This window comes from Chelonia mydas, chromosome 4, assembly GCF_015237465.2.
Source record: "Chelonia mydas isolate rCheMyd1 chromosome 4, rCheMyd1.pri.v2, whole genome shotgun sequence".
Taxonomy (NCBI): Eukaryota; Metazoa; Chordata; order Testudines; family Cheloniidae; genus Chelonia; species Chelonia mydas.
In genome coordinates, this window is record NC_057852.1 from 34,722,329 (window position 1) to 34,749,946 (window position 27,618).

Consider the following 27,618-nt stretch of genomic DNA (forward strand, 5'->3'; position numbering starts at 1 on the left):
TAGCTTAGGCAGCTCCCCACTCAGCTAGCTGGTGTTTTTGAATCCCATTGTTAGGTGTCCAACTGTCCCCAGGCATTGTAACGAGAGCTTAACTCAGAGTTGAGCATTCCACTGGGTGGCAGAGTGCCTAATGGTAGGTACTACAACACTGAGCCTAGCTCTCCTTTGAGGATCTAGCCCTAAGTGGTTTTTGTTTGAATGGTCATGTTCCAATTAGGAAGCATGTGGGGAAGCACGGGAAGAAACATGTTTCTTACAGCCATGCAAGTAGGGCGCTACGGTCTGGGACGCTGTACCAGCGAGATATTTATAGCTGGTACGGCGTACCGGAAAGAAGAGCAGCAGAACGTGGGGCCACTGGGCGGCCCCAAGCTGGCAGCTCCTCTGGCGCAGCTGTACCACCCCCAATCCTTCCACGCAGGGTCTCCTCTGTCTGCACAGCAGCCCCGCCAGAGGACAGGGCTGGGGGTGGGAGGGCAGTACACCCATACCGGAAGAGCTGCAGGTGTGGGGCCGCCCGGTGGCCCCATGTTCCACTCCTTTCCCCGCTGTGGTTCCCGGAAGAGCGCTGTAGTTCAGGGCTCTCCCGGGAACCACAGCGGGGAAAGGAACGGGACCCCTAACCCTGCCCCCTGCCCTTCCATGGAGCTGCGTGTCCTCAGTCCCACCGGAGGAAAGGGCTGGGGAAGGGGCTACAGCTGTCGGAGGAGCTGCTGGCATTCTGCCCCTTTCCCCACTGCAGGGCTCTTCCGGGAACTTCAGCGGGGAAAGGAGTGGAACGTGGGGCCACTGGGCAGCCCCATGCCCACAGTGCCTCCAATGCGGCTGCTGTACCACTCCCAACCCCCGCACCCCCAGTCCTGTCCTCAGGCGGGGCTGGCTGCTGTACAGACACAGGAGATCCTGCATGGAAGGGCTGGGGCGGTACAGCCGTGCCAGAGGAGCTGTGGGCATGGGGCTGCCTGGTGGCCCCCTGAGTTCTGCTCCTTTCCCTGCTGCGCCTTCAGAACCACAGCAGGAGGAGGACAGAGCTCCCCCTCCCCAGATAAGGGGGGGTGGGGAGGAGTCATGTGCCCCCCATACTGGTAAGAAATGTATTCCACTTGCACCACTGTTTCCTTCAGGTCAATGCATCTAGGAAGCAAGAAAGAAATTAAAAAAAACATTGAAGATTGCTGTACTCTTGATCCAGCTCTTTCAGGCCACTTCAGCAGAGCTATGCTAAAGGTGAATGTGGAATGGGGGTTGACAGCCATGGTATTGCTATGAAAAGGGTGGGTAGAAATAAAATTATACACTGTATGTGTTAGATAGTACGGTCCTCCTAGAACTGTAAGGAGCTCTATTGTTTCTTTTCTCCTGATAAAGATAAAAGGTCAGAAGGAAATGTACAAAGAGCGTCAAAAATGTGCATGAAGGGGAGCAATTGAGCATGTAATTCGAATAGGGCTCTTTTCATGGAATTTAAAGATTTTGTAAAAGCAATCTTACATAATGGAGATTTTATATAGGGTTTTTTCACAATATATACAATGAACTCACGGGAAAAAGAGATCCCAGCCATTTATGGTTAAATTACTCTCAGTTGTGCAAATAACCTTTGTCAACTGTGAAACTGGATAATTTTAACTAACATTTGTGAAAGAGAACAATTTTAGCAATTACAATGACAGCTGAAAACAGGCTTCTGTAGGTCAGTGCATAAGTGAATCGCATGAACTGTTCTTTCTTTATCGGATATCTGGGAGCTCAGCTCATTTCTAGATTGTGTGCATTTTTTGGTTTTGGTGCCAAAACTAAATTCCAAGTGAAGCTGAATAGATTCAAACTTGCAAGGAAACCCACAAAGTTTGACCTGTGAAACCAGAGCAGATAGTTTTCATACCACCCTATTCCTGACATAATTCCCATGAACTTAATTGTCACCTATGGGGGAAGGGTTACCTATAGGTAACCACTAGCGATAGGGTACAGATTAGTTGGCTTGGAAACTAGATCCAGATGTTGAGAAAGTTATTGCTCAGGACTCCAGGTTTTAGCCAAACTACAGCAGTGGTCTGGGTGTGGCTTCTATACCAGAGTGGTGGGAATCTTGCAAAAACAGCTACTCTCATGAGACTTCCAGCATATCTGCTTCCCCCAGCTCACCAGTGTTGTTCTCTGGGAGCAGGGTGCACAAGTTTCCTATCCATATCCACATCTGTAATGTGAGAATGCTGGCTACTCACCTCCACAGCTTCCATAAGTCCCAATAGAGATCTGCCAAAGCATGGTAGCCAGTCTGTTTTTCAGCCTTCCCCACACAGTCGGGACAGTGCTCCTGCTCTGCGCTGCTACTGGTACTACAGATCCCAGAAACCCTCATTCAGAACTCTATCCTTGGGGAGAGAGCTTTATTCCACTTCTGAATCTGGGAAATGGAATAAAACACTGAGTGAGATCCAAAAATCAGGATCTGGCATTCCAGAGCCAAACAATTCCCAAAGTCAGAGACGTTCAGATAAATAGCTCTAGTTTAGACACATCTCAATGGTAGGGTACTTCCTCTCTGAACCAGAGCTGTCTCAGCCACTGTGAATCATGCTCATTAATTGTGGACCAAGAAATTTACTATATTCTTACTTTTTTAATTATAAAAGGATTGAATATCAGCCATTTAAATTCAGGAAACAATATTTGTACTGTCTGGGCAGATACAAAGAAAAGGAATTGTACTGTGTATGCAGCACCCCATAAACTAGATATAGATGGATGTGTATATGCATAGACTCCAAAATACTGGGCCAGATCCTTGGCTGGGATAAAAGTACAAAAGCTCCACTGAAGTTAAAAGAGCCACGTCAATTTACAGCAGCTAAGAATCTGACTCATAGTTGTTAGATTGTTCTGAAAGATTTTTGTTGATGGAAAATAAAATCCACAGAGCCTTTGAACTGACTCTTCCTTTCCATACTTCCCTGTATACACACCTTTGCAACTTCCATTAGTGGCAGTGGAAGCTGAGTATGATTCCTAGATAAAACTAACTTCAAGAGGGGAATTTAGTTGAATTGCTTTGTTCTGGTTTTAATTTTCTTTTCTGGCCCACACTTAACTAGGGACCTTTGAAAGCTTGGAGTGGAGGACAAAATATCAGTATTAAGCCCAGTAGGCTGAGCATCTTTCTTTTTTCAACTACTTATATATACCAGTGACATGGGAAATGCTCACTTCATGTATCTTCCAGAAAAATACAATAGGAGATATATATACAAACAGAATGGCAAAAAGATCCTTACCGAGACTCAGAAGGGGAAGGTAGAAATAGTCCTTGAATATACAGTATGTGAATAACCACATTGTTTTTTATCATTAAAATAAATGTATGTGTGTGTGTGTGGGGGGGGGGGGAGGGGACACTTGCAGTTGTTGACACTTGTTTAGTTTTCATCCATCTTAAATATTTTTTTCCATATACAGCACAGAGAGGTGACATATAGGGCCTAATTTTATTACTAGCTATACTGGAGGTTGTGTGGTCCACTGGCCAGGTTTCAAGCTACAAATTAGTTGATTTAGATTTTATTCCTGGTTCTGCCATCTAATCTGTGTGTGACCTTAGGCAAGTCATTTCACCTCTCTGTTCCTTATCTGTGACTGATGATGATGATACCTATCCACCTTTGCGTAATGCTTTGTGAAAAAAAAATGCTTATCACCACCACTACTACAAATCACACTATATAGCTTATGAAATCAGTTTATAGATAGGGTATCTTACGCTATAGCACTGAAGACAGTGTTTACTCACAAATTTGAAATAAGAAAAGGAGTACTTGTGGCACCTTAGAGACTAACCAATTAGCCACAAGTACTCCTTTTCTTTTTGCGAATACAGACTAACACGGCTGCTACTCTGAAATTTGAAATAAAATCCTGAGCTTCACTGTTTGCTTCCATAAAGGACACCTGATGGTTCATTGTATACTAGTTACACAAATAATAATTTGCATAAATTATTGGGATACTTTATGGAATGTGTGGAACAATAACAAGGAGCTCCTCCTACCCACACCACTCTGCCACTGAGGAAATCTACTCTAGATCAGTGTTACATGTAAGTTTGAAATATTTTCAAACTAAATGACATCTGCTCTGCACACTGGAAAAATATGATTTCTGATTCACCTCAACCATTTTATAAATTCGTCTAGAAAACATCATTTTTCAGTTCAATGCCTTTTTAAAAAAAGTCAAAAAACAGGTACAGCCCATAATGCTGATTAGAAGGACTGTGAGCAGAGATGGAAAGGACCATCCTTCATCCCTGGGCCAGACCTAGGAATCCTAGGACACGTAAGCCAAATGGAACCCCTCTTGCAGACTCGGGTAATCTGTGTAGCACACAGAGCTGTGTAAAGTAGTGTAAATTGGTGTTTTCAAAATTAGATGAAAAAAAACTTAAAAATAAAAACCATCATATAAGTAGCATAACTGCTTGACTCAAATTATTCCAGTTTCAGTGTAATTTCTTTTTCTGTTGCAAATATCCACCCATACCCAACATCATAATATTCAAACTATCACTAAAAATTCAGGAATGTTATGAGTGTTGACAAATATATAGAAAAAAAAACAAACCTTAAAACTATAGGTCATTCTTCAGTAAAAAGAATGGTTAGTAATCCACGCAGTTGTAGGGGAATTTGCACTGTAAGAGGCATATATCAGCTATTTTAGAGCATTAACATTTTCAGATACTGTACACTTCAGTGTAGAACTCTATCTTGCAGCAATCTATAGTTTTCAATGGCATGGCTAGAAAATAATTAATTCCTAAAGTACTTTGATAGCTCTAATACTAGTAAAATATTGACCAACTTCCTCACTCTTAGCGGTTGATAAAATATGTATCTGTTTCAGGATTACATTTTGGTATTTATTTTTTCTGCAATACAAAAGCCAATTGCTAATGAAAACAATTTTCCAGTTCCATAAATTGGGACCTTAACTTTATTACAAGCAGTTACAAGGCTGGAACTTTGCACTGCAGAGTTGGTGTAAAACAGAGCAGCTGCTCAAAAGTAACTTTGCTGGGAAATTGGATGGCTCAGGTAAGTAGCAACTAGCTACACAATCTTAGCTTTTGGTCATTGGTTCATCTCCAGCCCAAGTCAACAGTAAATGAAAGCAGTTACCATTTGATGGCTATTCAGTGGCGTATAGATGAAAGGAGTTTGTATTATAAGTCTTTATCATGTGGACAAGTGACCACATCCCTATCAGAAAGCATTAGTTTACAATCACAGAGAGGCCAAAGATGTAACAGTCATAGAAACCCCTGAATAATGGTCTCTCCACAGCATAGAAAGCACCTAGCACTGGCACTGCTTGTATTGGACAAAATCATTATGCATTATACACCTGCAGCCTCTATGGGGCCACTACTTCAAATTCTGATGCAGGTGGGTGAGCAGTGGGGTGACAAAAGTGGGGAATGGGCAGAGCTTTGACTCTACCCCCATACTGCACTGGTCAGAACAGCTGAACTGGCACAGTGGGGAAAGTAATCTGCATCTGGTAAAGGGATGACACAGGCTATTTCTCCCTTGCAGCAAGGGGGTACTAGGGACCATATTGGGATTCAGAGTGTCACAGTTTAGTCCTGCTCTGCTGGAGGTTATACAACTACTCAGGGCAGAATGCAAAATGACTATCTAGCCCATCATCACCCATTTTGTGGGCAGATGACAACATTCTCCAGAGCTGTCAAGACAGCATCTTTCATGAGCCCTTTATGTACTTAGAAATGTATATGCATGCTATAATACGTGGCCACCTTAAAAATCCATTACATTTTTTAAATAGCAGAATATAACAGGATCTCCCTACTTGTTAACACAAAAAGCCTTATTTCCAATTATTAAAAATGTAAACAATAAAACAAAAACTACATACTTTGCTCTCCACACCTAATACAATGAACATCTCACACAACAGATTTCTTTCAAACATGTATTTGGAAATGAGGCTGTTTCACAGCTAGATCACATGGTTGAATTTAATGAAGCCACAATCAAGGCCAGCACTGAATTAACTATTCTTAGAGGGTAATGCCACAAATTCCTCCAGATAGTACCAATAGTAATTAAATTCTGGTACCTCCAAAATAAATTACGTTTGGCACTTAAAATTGTTAGTAGTTACAGATTAGCCTTTGGGGTCTGGACCAAATATTTTCTCATCTGAATTCAGGCCCATTGTACTACAGAAGAAAGATGAGCAAAGATAATTAGAAAGTAGTGGGGGGAAAATGCACTGCTTTAAACTAATGGCTAACTTTCTCTCTCCTGCAAATCACCCATAGTAAAGTGATGGCCAAATGCTTGGTGCTGAATCAGCTGTGGCAGGCATACTGTACTGCACATATATGGCACAGCTCTATTTGATTTTATATTTACCATAGTACATAGTTTGATGTGAAAAGGGTCCCAAACATGTAGGGTGAACCTTCACTGTTTTTCACATAGAGAAAGAATATAGTCCATATATGAATCTATTAGCACCAAGTGTAGGGTGTTTCACTGCCTTGGGCTAACTGGAAATTATACCCCTGCTCTAGGATCACAGTTACGCAACTCAATGAAGAACCACAAAATATTTTGCTGCCTTCATTGATCTCCTGTTCTGCTTGCATGACTGAGCTGGCCCTGCTTACTGTAGTTTGGTACAAGTGGGAAAGGCAGACTTTGCCCACATATATACGGCACTGTCAAATACTGAATGAAATAGTAATACCACACTAATGATAGTATCTCTCATTTCCATTATAGATCTTGGCATCAAGGTTAGTCTGACTCAGCACGCGGTTTCCATTTAGAAGATATAGTTATACCTTTTTCTCATATCGAGGACTATAAGTAGAATTTTGTTGAATCAGTGAGATGGAGCTGTTATAATTTCCAAGACAGCTTCCCACTGTAAAAGAAGTGTGCGACTAAGCAACTTTCAATTTTTACTATGAGAGCCTTCAAATGTGGCAGAAATACCAGAAGTCCATGGGAGTGCTGATATAAATTGGGAGGAATCCCATTGAAGTCAATGGAGATATCCTGATGTACAACCAGTTTAAGCCAGTGGAGAGTAAGGCTCCATATGCCTTCTGCACTGTAGCTATATGGATGAAAAGGTGTTTTTATAAGAGTTTATGTTTTTAAAAAGTAACAGCACTTTTCTAGTTGTGAAGTGAGTGGGATTTTAAAAAAACCAAGTGAATTCGGTGCTCATCAGCAGTTCTTGACTGAAAGACTTGAAAGGTTGTTGTATCCTTGTTGGTTCCAGGTCCCAGATTTCCTGAAAGAATTTTTTCCTGGACCCCCTCTTCCGGCCTTCAAACAACCTTCAACCTCTCCAAGCTCATTGTCAGAAGCAAGCTCCCCACAGATCAGGACACACCAACTCAAAGCGGCACCAGATCCTGCCAGAAAAGATGCAAACACTACCATGATCAACACCCTCCACAACACATGTTTCAAGATCCATGGGTCCTACGCATGCCTACTACATGTGGTGTACCTCATCCAGTGCTCTAAATGCCCCAACAGCAACTACATGAGTGAAACCAGACAATCACTAGGCTCTCGTATGAACTCACACAGGAAAATGATAAAAGACAAAAGCACCACAATACTCATATGAACACTTTTCACAAAGTGATCACTCTTTTTCAAAGGAAACCTGCACAACACTTTCAAAAAAACAAGCCTGGGAGCTTAAATTCATAGTTTTGTTAGACTTTAAAAATCATGGAATGAATAGAGCCACAGGCACAGGTTGACAGTGCGTTGTGTGAAGAACTTCCTCATGTTTGTTTTAAATCTGCTGTCTATTACTTTCATTGTTCTTGTGTTATGTGAAGGGTAAGTAACACTTCCTTATTCACTTTCTCCATACCATGCATGAATGTATAGCTCTCTACTATATCCACCCTTAGTCATCTCTTTCTAAGAGGAACAGTCCCAGTCCTTTTAATCTCTCACTGAAACTGTTCCACACCCCAAATAATTTTTGTTGCCCTTCTCTATACCTTTTCCAATTCTAATATATTTTTTTGAGATGGGGCAACCAGAACTGTATGCATTATTCAATGTGTGGGTACCATGGATTTATATAGTTGCATTATGATATTTTCTGTCTTTTTATCTATTCCTTTTCTAATGGTTCCTAACATTCTATTAGCTTTGACTGCCACTGCACATTGTGGTTAGCTCTCTGAAAACATCTGCTCAATGACCCCAAGATCTCTTTCTTGAGTGGTAACAGCTAATTTAGACCCCATCATTTTATATGTTTAGTTAGGATGATGCTTTCCAATGCGCATTACTTCGTGCTTATCAACACTAAATTTCATTTGCCTTTTGTTGCCCAGTCAACCTGTTTTGTGAAAACCCTTTGTAAATCTTTAGTCAGCTTTTGACTTAACTATCTTGAGTTATTTGTATCATCTCCTAACTTTACCACTTCACTGTTCATCCCCTTTTCCACATCATTTATGAATGTGTTTGAGAGTCTGTACTCTTATGTTCACCCTTATTATGATACATTTTGTACAAAGTATGTCTTGTGAGGTATCATTTGAAAACTCAATCTGCTGAATATTAGTGTGTTGGTAAAATATGCATTGTAACATTGTATGTAATGTTATAAGATTCTGCTCTATGGGATTACTAAGGCCATGTCTACACTGTGCATGAAAGTTGATCTAAGCTATGCACTTTGAGTTACATTAATAGCGTAACTCAAGTCGACATAGCTTAGATCTACTTACTGCGGGGTCCACACTACACGATGTCAACTGGAGATGCTCTTCCATTGACTCCCCTTATTCTTCTCGATCCGGTGGAATACAGGAGTCGACAGGAGAGCTAACAGCGGTCGATTTAGCGGGTGTCCACTAGACCTGCTAAATTGACCACCAATTCATCGATCACCACAGCGTCAATCCTCGGGTAAGTGTAGACAAGCCCTTAGTTTAGAAAAGCAGGCACAGATCAGTTCTTCAGAAGCAAATGACAAATGGATGCCTCAGTCAGGTATCAACATAATCAAGCAGACTATAACCTGAGTAAGCGGCCAATCTTTGGCAGGAAGAAGGGTGTAAGTGAGAAATTTACATATTGGCAAAGACACAGCTGGGGTTCCCATCCCACAGATCTCCTGTCACCTGAATCCCAATGGGAGATGTCCCTCAAGGAGGGGAGAAAGGTACAAGAAGAGAGATCAAATCCCACAAATCACCTCTCTTCCATTCCTCTCTGCTCATGGCAGCAACAGTGCCTGAAGAAACACTGAACTGGGGCGGAGGGAGTGGGGGGAAAAGAGTGTTCTGGCTGGGAGACTTCCAGACCATAAAAACTCCAAAGAGCATGTGGTGAGAAAAACCTATGCTTTGAATTCATTTAGATTGCTAAATTAGGTATTAGTTTGCATTTTATTTTCTTTAAAAAAAGAAAAGGAGTACTTGTGGCACCTTAGAGGCTAACAAATTTATTTGAGCTGTAGCTCACGAAAGCTTATGCTCAAATAAATTTGTTAGCCTCTAAGGTGCCACAAGTACTCCTTTTCTTTTTGCAAATATAGACTAACACGGCTGCTACTCTGAAACCTTTATTTTCTTTGTAACCAATTCCAATTATGTCTCACTACTAGTAATCATTTAAAAATCTTTCTTTCTTTAGTTAATAAACTTGTTTTATTGTTTTATCTAAACAGTGTGTGTTTGGAGTGAAGTGCTTGGGAACCTCCACTTCAGATAACAGAGTTTGTGTATATCATTTGATGAAATAATGGATGGACAGACTTTCTTTGAGCTTGTGTTGTCCATTGAGATCTGGGCAGTTCAAAATGCACATTTCTGGGGGAAGGTCTGGGACTGGGTATTTGCTGGTGTTGCCCTGTAATGTAATTCACAAGTGACAGGCCAGAACATTGATGTAATTCAGTGAGTGTCAGTTACATGCTAGAGGCTGCATGTGAGATGGACCAGGAGTGGTTGCACTCACAGCAAAGCAGTATAAAAAGCACTCCAGGTTGGAAATTTGAGGGGACCCAGCTGTCCAGATTGTACTCTGCCTGGGTAATGTTACAGTGTTGAACAGCACAGGTCTCAGTCCAGTAAAGATCCTTGGGACACCCTGCTATTTATCTCTCTCCGTTGTGCAAACTGACCGTTTATTCCTACCTTTTGTTTCCCATCTTTTAACCAGTTACTGAACCATGAGAGCACCATCCCTCTTACCCCATGGCTGCTTACTTTGCTTAAAAGCCCTTGGTGTGGGACCTTGTCAAAGGCTTTCTGAAAGTCCAGGTATACTAAATCTACTGGATCGCCCTTATTCAAATGCTTGTTGACCCCCTCAAAGAATTCTAGTAGATTGTTGAGGCATGATTTCCCTTTACAAAAGCCACGTTGACTCTTCCCCAGCATATTGTGTCCATCTATGCGTCTGATAATTCTGTTCTTTACTATAGTTTCAACCAATTTGCCTGGTACTGAAGGTAGGCTTGCTGGCCTGTAATTGCCAGAATCACCTCTGGAGACTTTTTTAAAGATCGGCATTACATTACCTATCCTCCAGTCATTTGATACACAGGCTTATTTCAGTGACAGGTTACATACCACAGTTAGTAGTTCTGCAATTTCATTTTTGAGTTCGTTCAGAACTCTTGGGTGAATACTGTTTGGCTCTGGTGACTTTTACTGTTTAATTTATCAATTTGTTCCAAAATTTCTTCTCTTGACACCTCAATCTGGGAAAGTTCCTCAGGTTTGTCACATAAAAAATGAAAGGTGCAGGTGTGATAATCTCCCTCACATCCTCTGCAGTAAAGACTAATGGATAGAATTGATTTAGCTTCTCTGCAATGGCAATGTCTTTTCTGACTGTTTCTTTAGTAGCTTGACCATCCAGTGACCCCACTGATTGTTTGGCAGGCTTCCTGATTCTGATGCACTTAAAAAAAATTGCAGTTAGATTTTGTGTCTTTTGCTAGTTGCTCTTCAAATTCTTTTCTGGTCTGCCTAATTATATTTTTACACTTGACTTGCCAGAGTTTATGCTCCTTTCTATTTTCCTCAGTAGGATTTGACTTCCAGTTTTTAAAGGATGCCTTTTTGCCTTTAACTGTCTCTTTTACTCTGTTTAGTCATGGTGGCGTTTGTTGGCCCTCTTACCCCAAATAAATTTTAAAAAGGTATGAATTTATTTTGAGTCTATTATAATGTTTTAAATAGTTTCCATGCTTGCAGGCCTTTTACTCTTATGACTGTTCCTTTTAATTTTTGTTTAACTAACTTTTTCATTTTTGATTAGTTCCCCATTTTGAAGTTAAATGCTACTGTGGTGGCTTTCTTTGACATTTTCACCCCACAAGGATATTTGATTTAGTTATATTATTGTTGTTCTTAGTGAGCGGTTCAGCTATATTCACCTTGTGGACCAGATCCTGTGCTCCACTGAGGACTAAATCTAGAATTGACTATTCCCTTACGGGTTCCAGGATGAGATGGTCAAAGAAGCAGTTATTAATGGCGTCTAGAAATAATATCTCTGTATCCAGGCCAGTGATGACATATGCTCAGTCAATACGGGGATAGTTGAAATCCGCTATCAGTGCTGGATTTTCTTTTAGCCTCTCTAACCTCCCTGAGCATTTCAGTCACCATCACCATCCTGGTCGGGTGGTCAGTAGTACATCCCGACTACTATATTCTTATTATTCATGCGTGGAATTTCTACCCATAGAGATTCTATAGTACAGTTTGATTCATTTAAAATTATTACTATATTTGACTATCATTCTTTCACAAATAGTGCCACTCCCCCACCAGTGTGACATAGTCTTATATATTTTGTGCCCTGGTATTACCGTATCCCATTAAGTTTCTGTGATACCTATCACATAAATATCCTCATTTAATACCAAGTACTCAGGTTCACCCATTTTAGTGGTTAGGCTTCTAGCATTTGTGTACAAGCACTTATAACATTTGTAAATATTTGGTTGTCTGTCTGTCTTCATGGACAATGACATTGAATAATCAGTCATTGCATATTAGCCATTTCAAGCAACTGAAATATTCAGAGCAAAGCAGAATGTGCTGGACAAATGAGCTGGTTTTAAATCCTGTCCTAGCACTGCGAGAGTAAAATGGCCTATGGCAGTGTGATAGTGGTAAGACGGAGTCTACTATATAGCTAGAAGGGTTTTTTGGGGGTAAACCACATAGTATCACTCAAAGAGGAAGAACTACACCAAAGTATGTAATTAAAATAGTAATAGTGGAAGTAGCAGTTCAGAATACAAGCCTACTGCCTTCTTTACTGTAAACACAGTATTTTTCACAGCCTGCTTCTGTATCTGCCAGCCAAGTATACAGATATCTTGCCCAGGATAAATAATCTGCAGGTGTTCTTCCTGATAGATTTGATTGCCTCGGGTTACTCATGTACCAGAGACTCAATGTTCAGGAAGCTTTTAATAAATGGAGTCCAAGGAAAGGAAAGAAAAAATTATGCCGGCAGTTTTAAAGCAATAGAAGAGCTCCCCCAGGTATTATTGTGCAAGAGTTATGCATCAGTTGAAAACAAGAGTAAAATAAACTGCAAGTCTCCTGACTCAGGGGTGCTGGTTACAGATGTAAATAGGGAAAGAGATTAAGGCTACCTGGGGACTAGATACACCATTATGTGTCTCCCATCTGCTTGCTGCCCTTCTCCTCCACCAAGCCAACCCGGTGGCTACCCTCCTCAGTTCCCCCAGCCCCATACTCTTTAATTCTTTATTTGGGCCGCTTAAAGGCATGAATTCCAACATTTGCACAATGAACAACAGGGACAATTATGACACATGATAAGTCTCTTTCCCCAACAAAGAGTCAGAATTTCTCTTTCCCCAACAGAGTCCTGCTGTCTGCTGGTCAGGGCAGTAGGGGTGAGTGACTTAGAAGGATTTTGAAGGGTCTTGTTGCCATTAGCCAAGCATCAGGACTCTTTCTAGCAGTGAATACTGGCCCCAGGATTTCAAGGAACACGGATACATCTGTCCCTGCATAAATCATAGCAATTGCTGGATAACTATTGATACATGTCCCCTGCTTGGATACCTGTTGCATCTACCTCAGGTAAAACCAGACAAAGAAGGATCCACTCAAGCCCAGAAATAGAACTGAGAGTCAGTTGGCCTGCTCTGAACCTTTAAATGCAGAAAATAATAGTAAATCAAGAGACATGTAGATCCTCAAATAATCTGAGATAAAGGCTCCAGAGCTGAGATTCTAGAAGTGTTCCCAATTAAGCGGGCAATTGTAATCAGACTATTATGGAGATCACAGAGGGCTTATTTTCTGATACCCTAAAAAAATGTCACAATTAAACTTTAGGAGCTGTGACTTTTGTGTGTCTATTGTGAGACGTCAAGCGTGTGTTATGGACACTTCCCCCCAGTTTGCAATAAATGGATTTTGAGTGCCTGCACAAGGTCTGTAGTATTTGAAGGAGGAAGCGGTATGAACCAAGCTGCGATGGATTTCTCTAACAAAAAGCATTGAGTGCAGTACATGCATAAGGCAACGTTGTTAACATGAAGTCCCCCTCATTGAGGAGGCTAAAGAAGACTGAGAACAGGAAAGGAAGTGTTTCCCCAAAGGCTAGCTCCATGAAAATTGTGCTTGATACACAAGTATTCAAGTTTTATCCAAAACTAGATGCTACTACCAAATCAAATGAGAGTTTCTAAAGCAAATGTATGAACAAATCAGTAATCACCAACCTGCACCTTGTATTGAAGATTTCCCGTAACAGAACTGGTGCCATCCTCATCAACAGATCATGAAGCAGATGATCATCTTCAGTATTACGGCTGAGCCTGATACAGACCAAGCTACATCCTTGTCTAGGTGGAATATAAGAAATGTGGATCATGAAGGCAGTAAAAATAGAAAACAGAAACAGGAGGGATAACATTCTTCAAAATAGCACTACACTACTGAGAGTACTGATCCAAGACACTAGTATATACAATGGTGATACTGTAGCCTTTAAGGGCATTGTTATAGTGGCTATATTATTACTTGGGATATCTTAAATATCCTATAATAGGCATTTCAAAGAATCTTATGGTGTAGCAAAAAAAAAAAAAAAAAAAAAAAAAAAAAAAAGAAGCAATTTATCCACTCTTCATCTTGTGGCATAATATATTGGAGATCAAACTTTTCCCAAAAAAGGGATTTTCAGCTTTCCAAAAAACGGTTCCTATTTTTGAGCTATGTTTGGCCTATATTTCTGCCTGGTAGAACTTCACTGAAATTAGGACTAATAATATATGCACAAATTGTGGCATTATCTTTACAAGAGCCCTTATTAAGTGCAGCTGTTGTAACTAATTAGACCAGTGTTCTAATCCTGGACCTAATGCTCCCAAACACTTATGCAGCGAGTAGAATTAAGTGTGTGTGTAAATGTTTGCAGGATCAAGTCCTATCCAGTGTGTTAGTGTCATTGCAGGGCACTGAATAAAAGAGGAGCACAAAATTAAAACAAGGATAAAAGAGGTTAGGCTTACGGCAATCAGAGGAGCAATGTAAACACTTCAAAACTATTGCTTGGAGTAGTGGACACCAATTAATATTTTATGAGAATAGAACATATATTTACTTACAATTCTCTTGGCAGTTTTCAAGAAAGACTCCTCATCCCTTTGTCAAAGCTGCAACATTAGAGAAGGATCACTGCACTGTGCAATGTGTACTTGGCTTGCCCTCAATTGATTATATATATTTATTTATTTTGTAGGAAGAGATTTGCAAAAACCTCTGAAATAAAACAGAAGAAAGGTTAGTGGTGAATGTGTCTCTCATATTTTCCATGTCCTGGTGTTGCCAAATGCATACTCATGGCACAGAATCAATCCATAAAATAAGAAAATTAAATACAAAGATACATTAGAACTCATTGCCAAAAGCCATATAACTTTGAAGTGGAAATCCAAATTAACAACCATAAAAACCTAACTGCAGTCTCACTACCACCCACACACCAAAGCCCCCTGCCTCCCACAACACACACACACACACAGAATAGTGTAAATCATGTAGACAAGCCCTAAGCTTTGAACTCATATGGACATTTCTATATTATTTTATGGAAGAAAGGTAGGACTTCTGCACATAATCATCTTTGGGATCAGCACCAACGCATAGAAGCACATTATACATACAGCACAAATATACACTATGCACATGCTATTTACAAACTAGTAAGAAAAAAGGCAAATTGAAATGCCAACCAATTGTTTTCTATTTTTATTTGCACATTTAATTTGGTTTCTCTTGTATTAGGATCTACTGAATACATCTATTTTTAGGTTAATTAGACTTAAGATTAGATTAATTGAGTGAGCCATACTGTCTCATATATATCTAAGGGGAGACAACAGGTTACAAAAAAAAAACAAAAAAAACAAACTTTTGGAAATAGAAATCTTTTGGAGAGATTAAAAAACCCAGACAGACACAGCTCATATGGCTTACACCCAGCTAATCTTAATAGGTTCTTGCTGCTCTATGAGTAGGTAATATTCCTCCGGCTTAGAAAATTCATTTCTCCACCCAAAATCTGTTATTTATATTTCTGTGCTTGTGTACAGAAATATTTAACATGACAGAAAATAAAAGGTTCAGCAGGCATCCAGGTAATCTGTCTTATTTCTTACTACTGTTAAATAGAGAAATCCAAACACTGGTGATTACCCTATGAGTTTAAAAAGAGCATGTTGGATCAAATACTGATTTTAGCACTTTATGGAATCAATGCAGTTATTCCAGATTACTAGAGCCTTACCATATCTTTGAGAGTCCCTTTTACGTCCTATAGTGACTCCTCAGTCATTTATATTCTGTGAATTATTGAAATGTGTTCCATATAAAACTTGCACTTGGCCCTTTGCACAGAGTTATAATTGTGGATATACATTCAAGAATGCTATAAATAGCCATTGCCCTCTAATTGAATACAGCCTTGATATAGTGAGCTAAGAGATGAGAATGAAACTATACCGGGGTCTTTAAGCATCTGATTTAAAAACTAAATGAATGCACTTTCCTTTAAGAAGAGAAGTGGTCAGACAAAAAATTCTCATTAAACAATGCTTACAAACTGAAACAGAAAAGAGCACTGTTGCACAGACCAAACAAATAGGACTTTACAATAATGGCAGGAAACCATCAAACATGGGAGTGTGTTACTGGGCCAATTAGATCAGCCAATACTGTAAAAATATGAAGGTCAAGCCAATTATAGTGGCTGGCAGACCTAGGAGAATTAATTAGATCCTAAAAATGATTTTCTGAAGAAGAAATAAAAAGGGAGAGAGAGAGAGAGGACAACATTAAACCCAACAGACAAACCCAAATAAAGTGTTAAGGGGTAGGAAAAAAAAACAACAAATTAACACAGGCACACAAATTAAAGACAACACAGGAAGCATTTTTAGCAGTAGCCCTTGTCATGCACATTCAACTTACGATAGAGAGATTCATAACTTACTGCTGTGATTGATCAGTCTCATGCTTCCTGAGGATGTCATCAAGCACGTGAAGTAAATCTTACACTAGATGAAAACCTGGTTGTGTCAAAACTGAGTGCGCTTGCTGGATGAGCATTACAGTAGAGTGCCTTACCCCAAGCAGAGTTCAGACCTTTAAAAGAGAAAAGTGCAAGACTCCATGAAGTCCATTATAAGAAGGACTTTGCTATTTTTAATTGATATTGCATGGAAATAGGGTGACCAGATGTCCCAATTTTATAGGGACAGTCCTGATATTCAGGGCTTTGTGTTACATAGGCACCTATTATTCCCCCCCATCCCAATTTTTCACACTTGCTAACTGGTCACTCTACATGGAAAGCACTCAAGATATGCAGTGACAGGTGGCAGAATAAAGTCCTAAAATAGATAGGCTCTTATTTGCAATGAGGTGGACTTTTAGTTCTGAGTTATTTTCAAAGTTCAGCATTAGGTCAATTAATTCTTTTTAAATAGAACAGTAATGGGTTTTAATGTCACAGGTAATAATTAAAACTCTCTCTCATCTACTTCTACTTTTGAAGGAGGAAAAAAATGCTGGGTAACATTTTCAAATTAGCCTAAGTGACTTAGGATCCTATGTTCCATTTTCAAAAGTCACTAAAGAAGTTCATGGGATCTTAGGCTCTGAAAATGGGATGTAGGGACAGCTTTTGAAAAGTTTGCCCAGTGTCTTAAGATGTTAAGATACTGGGGTTTTTGGCAGCAGTTGGAGGATAGCCCAAATTTTCTGCTGGCAAAATGACCCTGAAATCAGCAGCATTACGCTTGCAGAGAATTTGACTCATTGTTAGGAGGGATACAAAAACAGCAAGAAAGAAGAGGACAGAAAAGCCGAGCAGCCATAAAGGACCTGATCTAACTCCCCCTGACTTCAGTGGACATTGGATCAGGATAAAAACTTATTGGGAGAAGAGCACTAGGAGACAGGGGCTGGAGTGAGGCAGAGAAGTAGGAGATTGAGTGTTGTATTAAGAAATACTACTACTTATTAAACAATTCTTAAGCTTCCTAGGGATCTATTCAGAGGAAAACATTTATTATTTACTGTAACTGTCGACAAACTAGGTGTTCTGCGCTGTCATATGCTTGTAAGTTAGTCAAGCCCAAAATGGAACACATAACGTTAATCAAAGAACTGAGTGATGCTATGATTTTAAAGGTAAAGTAAATTTTAGATTCCTGATGTATTAAAAAATGGTTAAGGATTCCTAAATTAAAAGTATTTATTTGTTAGGTAGCATTATCTCTTAGCTTTACCATTAATGAAACCTCTTGAAAATAATAAAAACAAACAACCAACCAACCATCATGTGAAAGGGCAGTAGCCAGCTAGAAGAGCAGAAGAGTTCACTAGCAGAATATGCATCTCAGATACTGTCCCTAGCCTAGCTAATGCATGAGGTCGTTTCACAGGCAAGCAATGGTGAACATAGATGCCAGAGGACAGCACTCCCTTTAGACAGTACATTTGCAGACATTATAACGTATTTGCTGAGAGCAAGATAGACGCACTTCCCTTTAACCTGACCTCCCATCTTAAGAGTTGCCAGGCCTCCATCCTCAACGGCTAAGGTGCAGACCTGGTGGTGTCAGTTTTTGAGTTCTTTAGTGTGTCAGGTGAAGGGAAAAAAATGCCAATTTCTTGTAGCAAAGTGGCCAATTTTAATGGACTCTCTCAATTAGCAAGAGGAAAACTTTCTGCTTGTACATTTCCAATTCTTCAGGCCGCACTCTCCCACATACTGGTTCTCCTTTCCTTCAAGTACCAGTCCTAAAACCAAAGACATGAACTCTCTAAATGTAATCCTCATTTTATCACTGGACACTACAGTGAGCCCTGGCATAAATCCAACCCTGATTGGTGATTAGCAGATTATTGCTCTATCTTCCTGACTTTCCCAAAAGAGAAGCTATATACACTCTATGAAATTCTAAATATAAGAATATTCCCTGCAGTGATTCTTAAGGTTAGATGTGAACATGTGAAATTTTAATTCTAACCATACCACTTTGATCTAAAACACATTTCTTACAATACATATCACTGTTTTACAAAGAGACTTGTCATTACACATACAAATGATTTATGTTCAAAGTGTTCTCAAATTTCAAGGAATTTAAGAATTGATTATAATTCTAAAGTGTCCAAAAGAATTTTGTACCCAGTTTCATCTTTATTCAGTTCCATATAATTATTAAGTTTTCTGAATGTGTGTAAACAGATTTTTGCTCCAATAGGCTTCCCTCTGCCATAAAAGATGTTTAATCAAACTGTCAAGCTTCTCTTCTTTTTTTCTTTGATAAAATATTTATTCTCTGTGTGCACAAAACACATTCAGCTGAATTTAGAGCTATGGGACAACAACAAAGGGAAAACATTTTAGCTTTTGAGAACCTATACCACAGCTGCTTTCAGTGTGACATATAAATATGTATATTACACTGGCATATCCTTCCATAAAATTGAATCATGTTGTATTTTATGAAGGGCACTTTAAATCTAAACTAATTCTTTGCTTCTCCAAGAATCTAACATGTAGTCTTCCAAAACAACAACTGCATCGAAAACTGTAGGCTCTCCAAATTGAAACATATCTGTGGTTCTTATTTCACTCTTGAAAGATGAGCTACAGAGATCCTAAACTTGTATTATTTGTACCTGCTGGGAAATCCACATAGCTGTTTATCTGGGAAAATTGACGTAGCTGTCAATAATGCTGTTCCACTGTAGATTTATTCTAAAGAATGTACCGCCTATACAAATTTAGACAAAGATAATTTTTCATGTCAGTTCCTTTTCAGTGTTGGGCAGATAAAAAATGAGTCCACAATTATACTAAAAATGTAGTCCTACTGTACTTTCAGGGACAGTACAGCACAGACTGTAATGCAGAAGTTAGAGCTACAAAAAAGAAAAAAAATCATTTCCCACCATTCCCAAGCCATCACTGCTGAGCCTATAGACCCATGTGTGATTGAAACTACTTTTGGAGCCAAGATCTTGTGCATATTATACTCAATGTATAACCAAAATTCATGTCGCAAATTGATTTGGAATTTGGGCAGATAAAGCTTCGAGTCTATTTTCACAATTGTAAGACATGAGACACAGTGGGATAAACGGTTTTCAATTACCCCTTTGTATATCCAGAGTAATTCCATTTAAACCATTGAAGTTACTCTGGATTTGCATCAAAAAATAAATTCATTTACCACATACTACTGCAACTTATCAGAGGGATATCACCTCCACGTGTGGGGTGAAAGCCTGGCTCCATTGAGGTTAATGATAGTCTTACTACTGACTTCAAAAGGGCCTGAGATTTCAACTCTGTGGTGTATGTACATACATATATACAGACTTCAGTGAAAACTGCTGCGTGCGCAGCACTCTTGGAAATCAGGCTGCAGTGTTGGGTGCCTAAATATGGCTTTAGGAGTCTAATTTTAGACTCCTCTATTTTTTAAAAATCTTGCCATAATGCCTAATCAGCATTTTGCAGCTGTCGCTGAGGACAGTATTTCTCTCCTATAGTTAGGAGCAGCTTCTGGGGTTGCTGAAGCTCATGAAAAGCATGGACTTTCCAAGGCCTAGCTGCCATGAAAGTGCATTTGGGCTGAAGAGAGCTCTGAAATTAGCAGATTCATCAGCACTCACTATCAAAAATAGTAAATGAAGGAACTGTCAGTAGTGACCGGACAACTTTGCCATCTGTTGGCTGCTTGGTAACATAAGTGACATGAGATGGTTTAGTCCAGTTCCAAATGGATAGATGCCCACATCACAAAACCTACCACAGTTGGCACCAACTGGCACCATTGTTGGCTGGCAGTCTCTGCAAAGAGTCATAGAACTGACTCAAGCAAGGAGAAGAACTAGTCCTTTTCCCCTAGAAGTAGTCCCTTCAGGCCAGGTTGTAAAGGAAAGCGACAGTGAGTGAGCTTGCAATGCTGCTGCTTGTATTATACTTATGTGAACAAACAAAAGACTCCAGTCTTCAGGACTCACAATCTGGCACCTTTCACTAGTACAAACACAGGCAAAGAGAAAGAAGTGGAACTAATCATATCACCTTTCATACAATTAACATTCTGTAAATGGCAGATCTGTACATGGTGACATTTATAGGAGTTGCCAGAACTGACAAATCTTGTATTATCCAAAACTTTTTCCAAGAGAAATCAGTAATGGCAAATGAACCACTGAAGGGTTTTGTCCAAACTTGTACATTCACCCCCCCCCCCACACACACACACACCCACCATCTGACTGGAGTGCAAACAACTGGATTTTTGTCTCACTATCCATAACAAAAACACAAAAAACAATTTGCTTAAAGTCAAACGAAACATTTTGTTTGACTCATTCGGTTTGAGTTTTGTAAATGTTTATTTTAATAAAACCACATTTTGATTAGAAAAAAACACGTGTTTCAAAAATGTCAAAATGAAACATTGATTTTTTTTTTTTTAAAGAATTCCCCCCGTCCCCCCACCTGAAACAGTTCAGCAAATTCATCATGAATTTTCAAAATGGTTTCAGTTGCCCTGAATTTGCACTTTTCAGTGAAAAAAGCTTTGGCTAAAAAATATTTACCCAGCTCTACTGGCATGTCCCTTACATACATAGGACTTTACCACCATAAGAGCAGGAGTAATAGCTTAATAAGGTCTCTACCAGCACCACTTACAAACAGTAGTGTCTCACTCTGGGAGTAGCTCCACTGGAATCAGTTATGCTAACTGTAAAGTTAAGCACAACTCAAGAGAAGTAAGAGAGGCAAAATCTGGCCTTAAATGTTAAAATGGCTTAGTTGCCAAATTCTATTTTTCTTTTATTTCATATTTTGAAGTGCTGTTTCAAAAAAACAACCCCCCCCCCAATATCTGTTCAGCAAATGCAAACAAAAGCTTACACATCTGATATTAATAAATGTCATCGGGGCAGATACTTAGTAGAAATTGTCATAGTGCCACTGAAGTCAACTAAATATGAATTAGAAACTTTTCAAGAAGTCCCATCGCAATTTGAAGTCAATGGAGCTATGCCACTTTACACCAGCTGAGGATCACTGCCCCCCAGTGAATTTAACAGTGGTAAGGAAATATAAACGGATCCTTGATTTTGGAACTTGCTGCCCGTCTTGGTCTGCCAGAGCCCAAAATATGTTAACATTCTAAGCATGACACAGAACCCATCTTTTCTTTTTTCCTCTTTGTTCAAAGCTGCTCAAGATGGTATGGGTTGAAATGGATATATTTATGGGCAATCCTTTCTCTATGTTTAAATTGTAATTTTTAATTTGTGGGATAGATGTCCAGAGCACTGGATGGGAATCTATAGATATATTTTTAAAACTGGAGGGAAAAATAAATGAAATGCTAATATATATGAAATCAACCCCCATCACACAAGTGCTGTACACCGAGATCAGGCTTCTTGGAATTCTCATTTAGTTACAGATTTATTTTTGTTACAGTTACCAGGTCTAGTCAACTTGCAGTATTAAAAAGGGCTCCATTACATCACCTACTAATTTTGTTTGTTTCAATTGTCCCTCCACATATAAGATAAATAAGCTTCGCATTGTTCTGAAATGTGAGGTGCAACAATGGGAAACTCCAGCTCCTCTGCTGAGTAACTCAGCCATGGGAGCTCAGAAGGTTGTAGATGAGAGTCCATCTCATGCATCCTTCCATTCTATCTGCTAGCTCCGTTCTGCATAGGTGCTGGAATGACGGGTGCTGCCGCACCCCCTGGCTTGAATTGGTTTCCATCATATACAGGGTTTACAATTTGATTCAATGGCTCTCAGCACCCCCACTATACAAATCGTTCCAGCGGCCCTGCTGTTCTGGTGAGCTGGCAGGATACTGAAATTGGCAAGGATCCTACACTCTGGTCACTTTAGAGAGCAACATGCTCTTCTTAGTTTCAATGTCTGTTAACAAGAAAAGGAGTTGGCAGGGGTGTCAACTACACACACACACACACACACACACACGCAAGGGCCTGTGATCACAATAAACCCGGTGTATTGGGTTTGCCCTTTGCCCAGTTCAGAGGTTGAGATTTAGTAATAATAATACTCAGTATTCACTGTGTGCTGAACTTCATATCCTGAAAGTTCTGTGCAGACATTAACTAATGCTAACATCACAGCAGCAGTATCAAACTGGCCAATACTTTTGGAGTTACTTTTCATTAGGTGGGTAAAATTTCCACCCTCTAGCACTAGCCCTCTTGTTTCAGGCTCAGCCAGTGGTGCAAATAGAATTCATTTCTTACCGGCACACTGCACCAGCTAACGGAGGGGGGCTGGCACGTGACCTCCCCATGTGACCACCCCCCATGTGACTCCTCACATGATCCCACCCCACCCTGCGCTCTCCCCATGATCCATCCCACACTACTGCGGGGGGGGGGGGGTGTTGGTAGGGGAGGAAAAGGGGGCTCCCAGTGGGTGGACATGGCACAGCTGCTGTGTGGCCTGCTAAGAGAAGAGGAGGGTTTGCTCTCTAGAACAATAGCCAGTTCACAGTCACACCTGCTTTGGGAATTGCCAGCAGGAGTTTCAAACCAGCTCCCTCTGACAGCAGAGAATATTTTTTTTTCCAGACACACTGGCAACCAAGCCCCATGCCGGCAGCTCCTCTGGTGCAGCTGTACTGCCCCGAGCCCCGCCCCCAGCCCTTCCATGCAGCTGCGTCTCCTGAGTCCTGTCCGGGGTCTGTACAGCCTCCCCACCAGAGGACAGGGCTGGGGGCAGTACAGCTGTGCCGGAGGAGCTGCTGGAGTGGGGCTGCTCGGCTCCACATTCTGCTCCTCCTAAGTCCTTCTGGTAGGCCATACTGGCTATAAATAGCTTACTGGTACGGTGTACCGTACTGCCCTACTTGCACCACTGGGCTCAGCTTCCCCTAACCAGGCTGGTTCCCCCCCCTTCTTCCTAGGGGCCCCTAAACTGGGATTCCCCGGCTCTGACGCAACCTCACCATAAAGTTTTCATCTTTTGTTCTTCTCAATGGCTCCCTGAAATGGCTCTCCTCTGCTGCTCCTGTTTCTCCCTGGGTCTCTCCTTTCTTTCTGAGGCAGTTCTCATCTTACCTCACCTGCCCCTTATCCTGATTGATTCCCCTAGTCTCCTTCCTGCCCTCTCTTAAGCCTAACTGGGGGGAGGGGCACCCTGTGACAATTTCCTTCGTTTAAAAATCTCTCCATCTTTGGCTTCTGAATGAAAGTGCTATACTAAAAAATTTTAAAGCACCCAATTTTGGGAGAGAAAGAATTCTAGCAAAGTTTATTGCTAACAAAATAAAACTTCACAGCAAACTTGGTTTAAGGTTAATTGTGGCTATAAAATTGCCAGGAACAGGGAACAACTAGCCTAAGTTCATTCACCTTCTGGAGGGCTGGGGAAAGAGTGCTTAGAACAACTGGGTCTTCTAAGATAGGAGTATCAGCAAAACAAAAAAGTCCTTATGACAGACATGTATGGGCCTGTTTGCCTTTCCAAGTAAGACATCCCAGGGCATTTCATCATTAACCCATACGTTTGCAAGCATAGCATATTAAAAAATAATGCAGGTATGGACAGTCTACTCTACCGTACATACCAGCAGGCTGAACAGAATTCGAATGCAAAAAAGGAAACCACCAAAGAAATGTAGAAATGTCTTTATAATGAATCTCCTCCTGGCCGTCACATTTTCTATTCTCTCTCTTCCTTTAAGTTTCTTCACTGTTTCCCTTTCCTTCTATCTGCTCGTCTTTTCTCCTTGGGTTGTTAGTTTTCCCTGTGATTGCCTCCGTCATTTCTTCAATCATCTAAGTCTCTCTCCTGTCTTCTCTACATTTTCCCCTTCTGTCCCTTTCCATTCTCCCCTTTGGGTCTGCATTCTCCCCTCTGCCTCTCTTAAATTTACTCTCCATCTCCCAGCTATGGAGTTCCCAAAAGGGAAAGGGAGCTGATGTTTTGTTGCCCCAGAGATCTTCTCTCCCTAGGAGTGGGGAGGTTCTCCTCTTCTATCCTCCTCCCCACATGGAGCTGACAGCAATGGGTCTCCTTATTCTCCTCTCCCCTTGGAAGGGAGGCAGAGCTGGTGAGATGAATTGGGGACACACTATTACTCCCATCAGGTACTGCTGCTTCTCCTACCACTGGTAGAAAGGCTGGAAACTCCCCAGCCACCAAATCCTCCTGCTGCTCCCACCATGGACTCCCCTGGCTCATGAATCCTCACTTAATTACAGCAGTGAGGAGCAAATTCTTCTGTTCATAGGGGCCAAAAAAAAAAAAAAGAGGGATTTGAACTTTTGCTTCCTACACAGATCTGAAGAGTTGGTGCTGTAAGGAATCATGCACATAACCTCACAGTCACTGCTTTCCACTTTCACTTTCTCCGTAGGTGCTGAGAACACCTGCAACTACTAACAGCAGGGTTCTAGGTGGTTAATTCTCAAAGGAGAAGAAATCCTTTTATATACACCTTCTGCCTCCTACGCTGCAGAATAAGGTATATCACAAACTAGATACATAGAGAAGCCAAACAGCCATCAAGTAGCTTTACTTATTTAATCCATTGCTAGTAAGGAGCAATATCAAAAGTGACTTCTGGCCAACCTCCTTCTCTCATTCCATTCCAACCTCCTTCTCTCTCTCCTTTTGCTACTAGAAAATATATGAAGGCCAACAACACAAATCAAATCAATTGTATGTCTGCAAATAATATTGGACTACACGTTATGAAACACACCACCACATGCATACCGGAGAGAAGAAGTCAGAGCAAGCAACATTCTGCAATGTAAATTTGTTTTGATTAACGCAACAGTCACATGATAGGAAAGAGCCTTTAGGGTAGCCACAGTGTTTGCTTATGGACTTACTCTTGAGTCAAGCCATTAAAGGGGAAAATCTATGGCAATTATCACTGGATGACAGGCTGTTATCTAGTGCTACTTTTACAGAGGTTTGATTTTGGTATGGCAGGTAATAGAATCCTTTTATCTCATCTTTAATTACCATCAGGTGTAATTGAACATTTGTTTAACATATACAGAGAAAAACTTACCCAGAATGGCCCAGTGGTCACTATCAGAAAGCCAGCATTTTCCAACAGTTACTGCACAGTGGTTTATAGGAAATATTGTATATCTCACAGAGCACTGTGTGGTACCCCTTAGTGAGTGTTGGATTTTTAATAGTGACCCTTATAAGCACACCCTTTACCACCAGATAGCCAGACTAGAGAACACTGGGGAACAGAAACACTCCATGTTTCATCTATCCCTTTTCGCTCCTCATCTTGGCCTCCCATCCCTCTCCCATTTTCTGCCTCACATTCCTCTTCCTTCCTGTACCAGATTTCTTCATCTGTCCACCAGGTTACACCAGTCCCCCTCCTTCTGGATGAACTCCCATTCAGTTTTACCCTGCTAGTCAGACCCTATCTCACTGCTGCCCTTTTCTCTGCAGTCCCTCCTGAGACTCCTTCAGCCTCTCTCTAATATCTTTAGGCTCCCATATCCTGGAGACACTTGTAAGCTGGCAGTGTGTCTGTTGGGCTCTTGGACTGCTGTTGCATGAATACCCAGGATACTCTGTTTTCCCAAGTCAAAGCCACAAAATGAACTTTGGAATGTATCAGAGTGGTAGCCGTGTTAGTCTGTATCAGCAAAAATAACTAGGACTCCTTGTTATTTTTGGAATGTATGTTACTGGGGATCCAGATTGTGACTAAAAGCAGCAGCAGGCTTATGCCCAGCATGCTGCTGGACCTGTTACTCCCTTCAAAGATCTTCAGAGTTAGAGTAGTTGGGGATAGATGGTGTGTTTAGAAGAACATGAGGAGAGTTTGTAGAACATAATGTCTGGGGGAACCCATTAGGAAATCCCACGAGAGAGACAAATTATCAGGGACTGGCAAACCCTCTGAAGGCCATCTACAGGAAGGGGTGTGAAGGAGCCATTTGAGGCCAAGGAGGAGTTCTCATTGGAGAGCAGAGAAATAGAAATAAAAGGTTATAAGTGAGAGGAAATTTCAGGGAATGGATTTCAAATCACACTGATTTGTATTTTAGCCAAGCTATTTTGCCCATTCCCAGCATATGCATACAAGCACATATCACACATTGTATGCTATCATGTGGCTACATTCTGATGTAGCTAAATTAATTATATATACTCTGGCAAGATAGCCGATGTTCATATGGTGGGTACTGCACTTTTCTTGGGGAGGGCTAAGATGCCACCCCTTGCCCCTGCTCTTGGGTGCCGAGGGCCCCGCTACTATCCCGGGAAGGTAGTAGAGGAGGGAAGCGGGGGAGGGGTCTAGGTTTGCTCCTCACTCTGAGTCCCAGCCCCTCTCAACCCCTACGGGTTTCTTACCCTCATCCCCCTTAGGTGGGGTTACCCTCGGTCCTTAGATGCTAGGGGGCAGGGTCTCTCTTACTTTAGTTCTCAGGTCTTCCAAATCTCTCAACACACCTCCAAGCTCCAGTCCTCTCCTCTTCCCCTGACTGCCTGAAGCAGGGGCTTTTAGTAGGTTCCTGACAGGGTTTAATTGACCACAGGTGCTCCAATTAACCTATAGCAACTCTCCCTAGTCTACAGGGAACCATGCCTTAATTAGCCTAGGGCTTATATATTTCCCCTCGACCACTGCTCCCTGGCCCTCCTGTATCACATAACCCACCGGCTAAATATATACTGCCTTTCCCAGCCTATGTTATAGTAATGTGAGAACAAGTTGATTATGCATGGTCAGAGATAGCCAGATGTAATGGGAATACTGGCAGTGTGGTATAGTAGATTGGGCACAAACTAACCCTCAGAAAACCTGGGTTCTGTTCCTGGCTTTACCACTGATATGCTATGTGGCCTCAAGCAAATCATTGCACCCTCTGGGTTTCTACTTCCTCTCCAACCCTTTGTTTATTTACACTGTAAACTCCCTGGGGCAGGGACTGTCTCTTACTATGTTTGTAGA

General features: G+C 41.0%; 1 long non-coding RNA gene across 1 annotated transcript; it reads right to left on the bottom strand.

The window, feature by feature from the left end:
• Positions 1–1,613: 1,613 nt before the first annotated feature.
• On the bottom strand, positions 1,614–16,190 carry LOC122465688. The gene is made up of 3 exons (XR_006290696.1): positions 13,810–16,190; positions 2,229–2,410; positions 1,614–1,855 (listed from the first exon to the last, which is right to left on the bottom strand). It is a non-coding gene; the product is annotated as an uncharacterized LOC122465688 (long non-coding RNA).
• Between the last annotated feature and the right edge of the window lie 11,428 nt (positions 16,191–27,618).